Source organism: Chanodichthys erythropterus, chromosome 17, assembly GCF_024489055.1.
Source record: "Chanodichthys erythropterus isolate Z2021 chromosome 17, ASM2448905v1, whole genome shotgun sequence".
Lineage (NCBI taxonomy): Eukaryota > Metazoa > Chordata > Actinopteri > Cypriniformes > Xenocyprididae > Chanodichthys > Chanodichthys erythropterus.
The window spans coordinates 12,459,109-12,469,612 of NC_090237.1; positions in this window are offsets into that span (position 1 = coordinate 12,459,109).

Genomic DNA, 10,504 nt, shown 5'->3' on the forward strand with positions numbered 1-10,504 from the left:
GGTCCGCTCCAGAGCCCGCTCCAGCCAGTGGGTCCGCTCCAGAGCCCGCTCCAGCCAGTGAGTCCGCTCCAGAGCCCGCTCCAGCCAGTGAGTCCGCTCCAGAGCCCGCTCCAGCCAGTGAGTCCGCTCCAGAGCCCGCTCCAGTCAGTGGGTCCGCTCCAGAGCCCACTCCAGCCAGTGGGTCCGCTCCAGAGCCCGCTCCAGCCAGTGAGTCTGCTTCAGTCAGTGAGTCCACTCCAGAGCCCGCTCCAGCCAGTGGGTCCGCTCCAGAGCCCGCTCCAGCCAGTGGGTCCGCTCCAGAGCCCGCTTCAGTCAGTGAGTCCGCTCCAGAGCCCGCTCCAGCCAGTGGGTCCGCTCCAGAGCCTGTTCCAGCCAGTGGGTCCGCTCCAGAGCCCACTCCAGCCAGTGAGTCCGCTCCAGAGCCCGCTCCAGCCAGTGAGTCCGCTCCAGAGCCCGCTCCAGCCAGTGAGTCCGCTCCAGAGCCCGCTCCAGCCAGTGAGTCCGCTCCAGAGCCCGCTCCAGTCAGTGGGTCCGCTCCAGAGCCCGCTCCAGCCAGTGGGTCCGCTCCAGAGCCCGCTCCAGCCAGTGAGTCTGCTTCAGTCAGTGAGTCCACTCCAGAGCCCGCTCCAGCCAGTGGGTCCGCTCCAGAGCCCGCTCCAGCCAGTGGGTCCGCTCCAGAGCCCGCTTCAGCCAGTGAGTCCGCTCCAGAGCCCGCTCCAGCCAGTGAGTCCGCTCCAGAGCCTGTTCCAGCCAGTGGGTCCGCTCCAGAGCCCACTCCAGCCAGTGAGTCCGCTCCAGAGCCCGCTTCAGCCAGTGAGTCCGCTCCAGAGCCCGCTCCAGCCAGTGAGTCCGCTCCAGAGCCCGCTCCAGCCAGTGGGTCCGCTCCAGAGCCCGCTCCAGCCAGTGAGTGCGCTCCAGAGCCCGCTCCAGCCAGTGAGTGCGCTCCAGAGCCCGCTCCAGCCAGTGAGTGCGCTCCAGAGCCCGCTCCAGCCAGTGAGTGCGCTCCAGAGCCCGCTCCAGCCAGTGAGTCCGCTCCAGAGCCCGCTCCAGCCAGTGAGTCCGCTCCAGAGCCCGCTTCAGTCAGTGAGTCCACTCCAGAGCCCGCTCCAGCCAGTGGGTCCGCTCCAGAGCCCGCTCCAGCCAGTGAGTCCGCTTCAGTCAGTGAGTCCGCTCCAGAGCCCGCTCCAGCCAGTGAGTCCGCTCCAGAGCCCGCTCCAGCCAGTGAGTCTGCTTCAGTCAGTGAGTCCACTCCAGAGCCCGCTCCAGCCAGTGGGTCCGCTCCAGAGCCTGCTCCAGCCAGTGAGTCTGCTTCAGTCAGTGAGTCCGCTCCAGAGCCCGCTCCAGCCAGTGGGTCCGCTCCAGAGCCCGCTCCAGCCAGTGGGTCCGCTCCAGAGCCCGTTCCAGCCAGTGGGTCCGCTCCAGAACCCGCTCCAGCCAGTGAGTCCGCTCCAGAGCCCGCTCCAGCCAGTGAGTCCGCTCCAGAGCCCGCTCCAGCCAGTGAGTCCGCTCCAGAGCCCGCTCCAGTCAGTGGGTCCGCTCCAGAGCCCGCTCCAGCCAGTGGGTCCGCTCCAGAGCCCGCTCCAGCCAGTGAGTCTGCTTCAGTCAGTGAGTCCACTCCAGAGCCCGCTCCAGCCAGTGGGTCCGCTCCAGAGCCCGCTCCAGCCAGTGGGTCCGCTCCAGAGCCCGCTTCAGTCAGTGAGTCCGCTCCAGAGCCCGCTCCAGCCAGTGTGTCCGCTCCAGAGCCAGGTCCAGCCAGTGGGTCCGCTCCAGAGCCCTCTCCAGCCAGTGAGTCCGCTCCAGAGCCCGCTTCAGCCAGTGAGTCCGCTCCAGAGCCCGCTCCAGCCAGTGAGTCCGCTCCAGAGCCCGCTCCAGCCAGTGGGTCCGCTCCAGAGCCCGCTCCAGCCAGTGAGTGCGCTCCAGAGCCCGCTCCAGCCAGTGAGTGCGCTCCAGAGCCCGCTCCAGCCAGTGAGTGCGCTTCAGAGCCCGCTCCAGCCAGTGAGTCCGCTCCAGAGCCCGCTCCAGCCAGTGAGTCCGCTCCAGAGCCCGCTCCAGCCAGTGAGTCCGCTCCAGAGCCCGCTCCAGCCAGTGAGTCCGCTCCAGAGCCCGCTCCAGCCAGTGGGTCCGCTCCAGAGCCCGCTCCAGCCAGTGAGTCCGCTCCAGAGCCCGCTCCAGCCAGTGAGTCCGCTCCAGAGCCCGCTCCAGCCAGTGAGTCCGCTCCAGAGCCCGCTCCAGCCAGTGAGTCCGCTCCACAGCCCGCTCCAGCCAGTGAGTCCGCTTCAGTCAGTGGGTCCGCTCCAGAGCCCGCTCCAGCCAGTGGGTCCGCTCCAGTAAGCTAACCAGTGAGCCTGCTCCAGAGCCCGCTTCGGTCAGTAAGTCTGCTCCAGCCAGTGAGTCCATTTTGGGTGAGCCACTGCCTCACCCTCATAAGCGGAGGAGAAGGAGGAAAAGGGCTTCCTCCGTCGTACAAGGCCTGGAGACCACTCTGGTGGTTGTTCGTGGGTTCTCCAAGCGCCTTGCCCTGCCGGCGCCACCGAAGCGCCTTTCCCTGCCGGCGCCACTGAAGCGCCTTGCCCTGCCGCCACCGCCCAGATCTTCTGTCCTGCTGCCGTTATCCAAGCCTTCTGCCCTGCTGCCGCTGCCCAGGCTTTCCGTCTGAACCGTTGGAATCTGCTTGGTCAGTTCCTCCGGCACCACCCTGGCAATCAGCCAGGACTCCAGACCCGCTGGAACCAGCCTGGTCAGTTCCTCCGGCGCCACCCTGGCAATCAGCCAGGACTCCATCAGCCAGGATTCCAGACCCGCTGGAACCAGCCTGGTCAGTTCCTCCAGCACCACCCTGGCTTTCAGTGGGGTGCCCTGGATCTGGCCCGCCATCCCTCCCCCTGATCCTCCTCCGGTCCACCTCCCTCCTGAGTTTTTTGTGTTTTGTCTGGTGGAGCGTCTGGTAGCCGCTCCTTTGAGGGGGGGTAATGTCATGATCACCAGTGAGAGTGCCCTTTGAGCCACTAGAGGGCACTCCATTCCGGACTCTCATTTCCACCCATTGCATTCACTACATTACCCATAACGCACTGCCGGACTCATTATCCCTTTATCCCATCATTACAACCAGCTGTCATGTATTATGTAATCAGCTCCAGCCAGTGAGTCCGCTCCAGAGCCCGCTCCAGCCAGTGAGTCCGCTTCAGTCAGTGGGTCCGCTCCAGAGCCCGCTCCAGCCAGTGGGTCCGCTCCAGAGCCCGCTCCAGCCAGTGGGTCCGCTCCAGAGCCCGCTCCAGCCAGTGGGTCCGCTCCAGAGCCCGCTCCAGCCAGTGGGTCCGCTCCAGAGCCCGCTCCAGCCAGTGAGTCCGCTCCAGAGCCCGCTCCAGACAGTGAGTCCGCTCCAGAGCCCGCTCCAGACAGTGAGTCCGCTCCAGAGCCCGCTCCAGCCAGTGAGTCCGCTCCAGCCAGTGAGTCCGCTCCAGAGCCCGCTCCAGCCAGTGAGTCCGCTCCAGAGCCCGCTCCAGCCAGTGAGTCCGCTCCAGAGCCCGCTCCAGCCAGTGAGTCCGCTCCAGAGCCCGCTCCAGCCAGTGAGTCCGCTCCAGAGCCCGCTCCAGCCAGTGAGTCCGCTCTAACCAGTGAGCCTGCTCCAGAGCCCGCTCCGGTCAGTAAGTCCGCTCCAGCTAGTGAGTCCATTTTGGGTGAGCCACTGCCTCACCCTCATAAGCTGAGGAGAAGGAGGAAAAGGGCTTCCTCCGTCGTACAAGGCCTGGAGACCACTCTGGTGGTTGTTCGTGGGTTCTCCAAGCGCCTTGCCCTGCCGGCGCCACCGAAGCGCCTTGCCCTGCCGGCGCCACTGAAGCGCCTTGCCCTGCCGCCACCGCCCAGATCTTCTGTCCTGCCGCCGTCATCCAAGCCTTCTGCCCTGCCGCCGCCGCCCAGGCTTTCTGCCCTGCCGCCACTGCCCAGGCCGTCTGAACCGTTGGAATCTGCTTGGTCAGTTCCTCCGGCACCACCCTGGCAATCAGCCAGGACTCCATCAGCCAGGATTCCAGACCCGCTGGAACCAGCATGGTCAGTTCCTCCAGCACCACCCTGGCTTTCAGTGGGGTGCCCTGGATCTGGCCCACCATCCCTCCCCCTGATCCTCCTCCGGTCCACCTCCCTCCTGAGTTTTTTGTGTTTTGTCTGGTGGAGCGTCTGGTAGCCGCTCCTTTGAGGGGGGGTAATGTCATGATCACCAGTGAGAGTGCCCTTTCAGCCACTAGAGGGCATTCCATTCCGGACTCTCATTTCCACCCATTGCATTCACTACATTACCCATAACGCACTGCCGGACTCATTATCCCTTTATCACATCATTACAACCAGCTGTCAGGGTATAAATAGACAGACACTGATTACATAATACATGTCTGTTTCTGTTCACATCCTGGAGTTTTCAGTTCACATTCCCCGGTCTGTGTTGTTTCCTGTTCCCGTGTTTTGTTCTTGTTTTTTGATGGACTGATTACCTGGCTTTTGACCCATGCTTGTTTGTGGACTACGATTTTGGATTACCCTAATAAAAACACCTGCACTTGGATCTGTCTCTCGTCTTCGTGTGTGAGCCACCGTGACAGTTTTCACAACTACATTTAATAATTACAATACTGTGCAAATAAATCTAACAGCATTTCCTATTTTCCTTCCAGGTTCAATGTGAAATTTGTTTGAGGTGGTATCGTCTCAACATTAAAGTGCCAGCACAGGAAGAACCATGGACTTTCAGTTAACTATTCAGTTAGAGGAGCTTATACTGAAAGTGTTCTTACATTGTAAGAAAAAATGCATTGCCTATTTGATATGTTATGTAAATACTTTACACTTTTTTAGTATTTGGTATAGGCTTCATATTGTTGTGTTGCTTGTTGTCCTCTGCTGGTCTTTTATGTGAATGAATTTTGGGGGAAGAAATACTTGCATTTGGAAGGTTGAAATATTTGTGAAATTGGGTAGTTTACTTTTTATTACAAAAACATTATTACTTATTTTTACTACAAAAACATTTAAAACACGTAAAATGTTTTTTCTTCTTTTTTTTCATAATTAGGATGCAAGTGAAGTGATATGAACAATGTAAGGGTTTTCAATAACAACCTCTTTTACTTTAAGAATGTGTTGTGGTTTATGCTCTATGTAAAAAATGACTTGTCAAAGATCTTTAATTACAGAAGTGTTATTACTTTATTGTACAACCAAGGAGATAGCCTCTTCAGGAGACCACTCCTGCTTTCTGCTATCGTCTCACTATATATACAGGCAAAAGCCCTTCGCCATACATTTTATGGATATTCTGAGAAATTTAACATTTACCATGTGACACATATTCTTCAGCTTGAAATATAAATTTCCATACATGTAAACACATTCCTAAATTTTCTCATACAGCATACTTTTTTATAAGCAAGCGCACATCCTTTCAGATCCTTGTTCATGTATGATTATATTTGTGGAGTGAGACATGCTATATTATAATCTGGGTAAACCCAGCCTGATCTGCCGGCGATTTGATTTCGCTCTGCAACTCAGTCTGGAAACCCGTGAATTAATTTCTACAGCGCTGTTACACTTTTGCGGGAACCAATCACAGACTGGCTTATCCACCTTGCTCGCCATTGGCGGGTATAACACGATGACGATAGAGAAGTAATGGCAAGCAGCTTTCCAACTCTATCTGATCTACCCGTCTCTCGCACGACCGTCACTCCAAAATAACAATGCACAATCACAGTGATGCCGATTGTGTTAAGCATTTACCTTATCTGAGAGAAATGTAGCAGAGCATTGATCCGACAGTCTCTTCATAAGAAGATTACAAATGGCGATTAATGACACACAATGATTCTCTGCTGTTATTTTGGTGGTTTGCTTCACGATGTGAGTACAGGACTCTTTTACTTCAATGCCCCTTGATGGTATACAATATTTTTATTATTTGCTCTATATGTTCCATCTCCCTGCTTCTTGAATCTCGCGCCGCCTGAGCTGACTGGAATTCTTTTTGGTTGTCATGACAATGACGTAGTTTAGGGCGGCTATATTCCACGTTCATTTACACTGAACCAGAACAGTAACAGAGTCGCCTTTTAAACTCTCGACGATGCTGAATGACTTCTTTAGTTAGCATACAAATTGCTCAAGTGAGTGTAAATACCGATCACTTTCATGTTTTTTTGCACAACCTGCAAAAATCGCTCGATGCCATTGCTGCTTCTACAAACCGCGGATCAATGCTACAAACTAAACCTGCGTCTCAATCAGCTCCCTAGCTCCCTAGGTCGTGAATCAGTATATCATAAAAGTGAATGTGGCTGATTCCCTTATCAGTGCCCTGACTACTGAACTAGGGAGCTGATTAAGACACACGGTAAACCTGTCTTTAGTAGTGATGTGTCTTTCTTGAACGATTCGTTCATTTTGAACGAATCTTTAATGTGACTCAGGAAGAACGAGTCGTCTCGGGGGGTGAATCGTTCAGTCGCGCATGTGCAATATTCTATAGGTTTTGTACTGCTAGTAGTAGTTCACCTGTTGATTCAAATGATTAGTTCATTTCATGAGTCTTTCGGGTTTTGAGTCGTTCCTTAATCATGTGACAGACCCATACGCTAAACCAATGTATTCTGAGCCGGAAAGAGAATTGATTAGTTCCCTTTCGATATTTCACACGTACTGCGTATGGGGGAAAAGTCTCCCTTTTTCCCCGCTACTGAAGCCTTTTCAATAATGCAGTGTAACTGCACCGTCATTGGTTCACTCATAGACAAGTCGTTGAACCAATGGCGGCGCGGCTCAGCTGTGGAGCAGTGGCCGCTCACCTCTGTCCTCCCGCGGCTGTGGGATGGAAGACGAAGAAAGCCCTCCCGTCCAAGACCTGCTGGATGACCTCCGCCCTGGCAGGAAGGGCCTACGCCTCAGCGGGTCAAGCCGCTTCAGCACTACACTCCATGGCCATTTTTCAAGTATTTCAGGCCAAACTCCTCCGCTCATTGGACAGGTCCGGCATTGATGCGCCTGCTTTTCGGGACCTTCGCAGCGCCACAGATTTAGCCCTGCGGGCCACGAAAGCCACGGCCTAGGCCATTGGCAGATCAATGGCCAGCCTCGTTGTGCTGGAGCGCCACCTGTGGCTTAACCTGACGGAGATAAAGGATCAGGACAAGACGGCCTTCTTGGATGCCCCCGTCAGGACTCTTTGGGCCAGCAGTGGAGGGATTCACGGAGCGTTTCACAGCTGCACAGAAGTCGTCTCAGGCCATGAGACACTTCCTTCCTAAACGCTCAAGCGCTGCGTCTGCTTCTAGCCGCCCCAGGCCTGCGCCGGCTCAGCAGGCGAAGCCAGCTCCCTCCGCTTCTCAAGCAGCGCCGCCAAAGGAGCACCGCCAGCGCTCACGCCCTTCTAAGCGCTCATCCTTCCCGAGACACCAGGGACCCCGGCCCAGGATTGCGCTGGACCCGGCGACTTCTAAGTCATCCTGATCTGCAAAGGAAGAGGACTGGGGCATGTTCCGCCACGGCCGGACCACCCCAGAAGCTCCTTCGTGCAAATTCCCCTCCGCCTCGTTCATTTCTGGGCACGGGAATAACACAACCTGCTATAACAGGGCCCACAAGTATTGTGCCCTCCCCAACCGCCGTTTTCACGGCGACCCAATTTTTAAATACTTCACAAAAGAGCAAATTTCCTCTTCCACCCATTCCGGTGTCCGGCAGTGAGGGCGGGCCGTCACCCGATGTAATCCTCCCTTTTGCCACACGGGCCGAGGCTTGGAAAGCCATCCCCGGGGTGTCAAGCTGGATTCTAAAAGTTATAATCCAGGGCTACTCGCTCCAGTTCGCCAGAAGACCTCCGCGATTTGGGGGGGTCATCCAGACCTTGGTACAAGCGGACGACGTTCACGTCCTCCGAGCCGAGGTTTTAACTCTGCTGAGGAAAGCTATAGAAGCTATAGAAACAGTTCCCTTTCCAGAGAGCGAGTCGGGCTTTTACAGCCGCTACTTTCTGGTACCAAAGAAAGACGATGGTCTCAGGCTCATTTTGGATCTCAGGTTGTTGAACCTTTCCCTTATGAAGCGAAAGTTCAAAGTCCTGACGCTGAAGCAGATCCTCACGCAGATTTGCCACAAGGATTGGTTTTGCTCGCTGGATCTGAAAGACGCTTACTTTCACATCCAGATAGCCCCCCACCACAGGCGATTCTTGAGATTCGCATTCAAGGGTGTGGCTTATCAGTACACGGTCCTCCCCTTCGGGCTCTCCCTGGCCCCCCGCACTTTCACGAAGTGCATGAATGCGGCTCTTTCCCCTCTGAGGCAGATGGGAATACGAGTTTTGAATTACCTCGACGACTGGCTCATCCTGGCCAGCTCGCGTCGGAACTAGAACACCACAGATCCGTGCTCCTCAGCCACTTACAGTGCCTGGGTCTCAGGGTCAACCTAGATAAGAGCTCACTGCTCCCCACTCAACGTATCTCGTTCCTGGGTGCAGTGTTCGACTCAGTCCGCATGACGGCCGTAGTCTCACCAGAGACTCACTCTGGCCATTCAGCAGCTCACGGCTTCCGTCAGGAACAAGGCCTACCTCCCTCTGAAGCTCTTCCAGAGGTTGCTAGGGCTCATGGCTTCCGCCTCCCCAGTTCTCCAGCTCGGCCTGCTTCGCATGCGGCCCCTGCAGTACTGGCTGAAAACCCTGGGTCCCTCCTTATGCTTGGCGTCACGGGAGCCTTTGCCTCAAGGTCAATCAGGCCTGTTTAATGGCTCTGAAACCTTGGATGAACCCTACTTGGTTCACTCTAGGAGTACCCCTACAGGCGGAAACACGAAGGACAGTTCTCTCGACAGACGCATTCAACTCAGGTTGGGGCGCCCTGTGCGAAGGCAGTCCAGCCTTCGGCTCGTGGACACACGAGGAAAGCCACCTTCACACCAACTGCCTCGAATTATTGGCAGTGATACGAGCCTTCCAAGCCTTCCATTCTCGTCTGACGGGTCGCCACGTCTTAGTCCAATCGGACAGTATGACAGTGGTCTCATATATAAATCGCCAGGGGGGTCTTTTGTCCAGCCGCTTATGCGCTCTGGCGAAGCGCCTTCTGGAATGGGATTCCCCAAGGGTTCGTTCGCTCAAGGCGACTCATATACCTGGGAAGAGCAATCTGGGAGCAGACATGCTGTCTCGGAACAACATCCCCTCGGACGGGTGGATGCTCCACCCCCAGACTGTTCAAACCATATGGGAGTTCTTCGGGAGAGCAGAGGTGGACCTCTTTGCCTCAGGAGACAACTTTAATTCCCCATTTATTTTTCAAAGAAGGACGACGCATTGGCCCACATCTGGCCCAATACCCTTCTATATGCCTTTCCTCCGATCGCCCTGATCCCTCAGGTCGTCAGACGGATCAGAGAGGATGGACACAAAGTTCTGTTGGTGGCCCCACTTTGGAGCAGCCAGATTTGGACCTCAGAGTTGTTTCGGCTTTCCACGAAAGCCCCATGGCCAATCCCCCTGAGACGGGACCTCCTCTCTCAGGCGAACAGAACAATCTGGCACCCACAGCCAGAGCTTTGGGCTCTACATCTGTGGATCCTCGACGGGAGCCGTCTGACCTCCCCAGGAATGTGCTAGATACCATTTCGCAGGCTAGAGCTCCGTCCACCAGACGTCTCTACGCCCAGAAGTGGTCGGTCTTTGCTAGCTGGTGTTCTACACGCAGAATAGACCCGGAGGAATGTGAGGTATCTTCCATACCAGTGATGATCCAGAAACACTGATGTTCTGCTACATGTTGCTTTATTTAGTTGCTGATGCAGTGATACAGCAGTTATATTAGCTCATGCATGTACTGTTGTCAGCTAATGACTTACTGCAAGAGATTTTGTAATATTAATCCAGGAATTACCTGTAAAGAGCGTTTTTTGTTTTTGTAAGACATTTAAGAAAAAATTGTTTTTGTTTGAACAGCCACATTTGTTAGTCAATTTAGCTCTAATTTTCAATTCAATTTTTTGAACTGTAGCAGCAGGGATGTTCTGAGAACATTTCCAAATAAATATGGTTCCCTAAACGTTCAGAGAACGTCTTGAATGTTCTGTGAAGGTCCACCAAATAACGTCCCCCAAACCTTAAAAGAACTCCACATCGTGACCGGCTGTGAACGTACTGGGAATGTTACTAGGCAACGTCCTTAACACCAGTGGGGACATTCTGGGCATGTTCTGGGAACGTAAAATTTCTAGCGGGGATAGGTCCTCACATCTTTTCTCATGGTTATGAAGCACATCAAAATATATACCGCTATACTGAATGTGCTATAGATCATCATGAAGATTAAATTTTATTGAATATTTTCAGTTGCACATAACTTTTAACATCTAGATAAAACCATTATTTTAAGATTTATTATTGTAGGGTCTGCACAGTCTCAAGGATGAGCAGGTCCCACCATAAACTGTGTTTGAGCCTCAATTCACGGAACTTTGG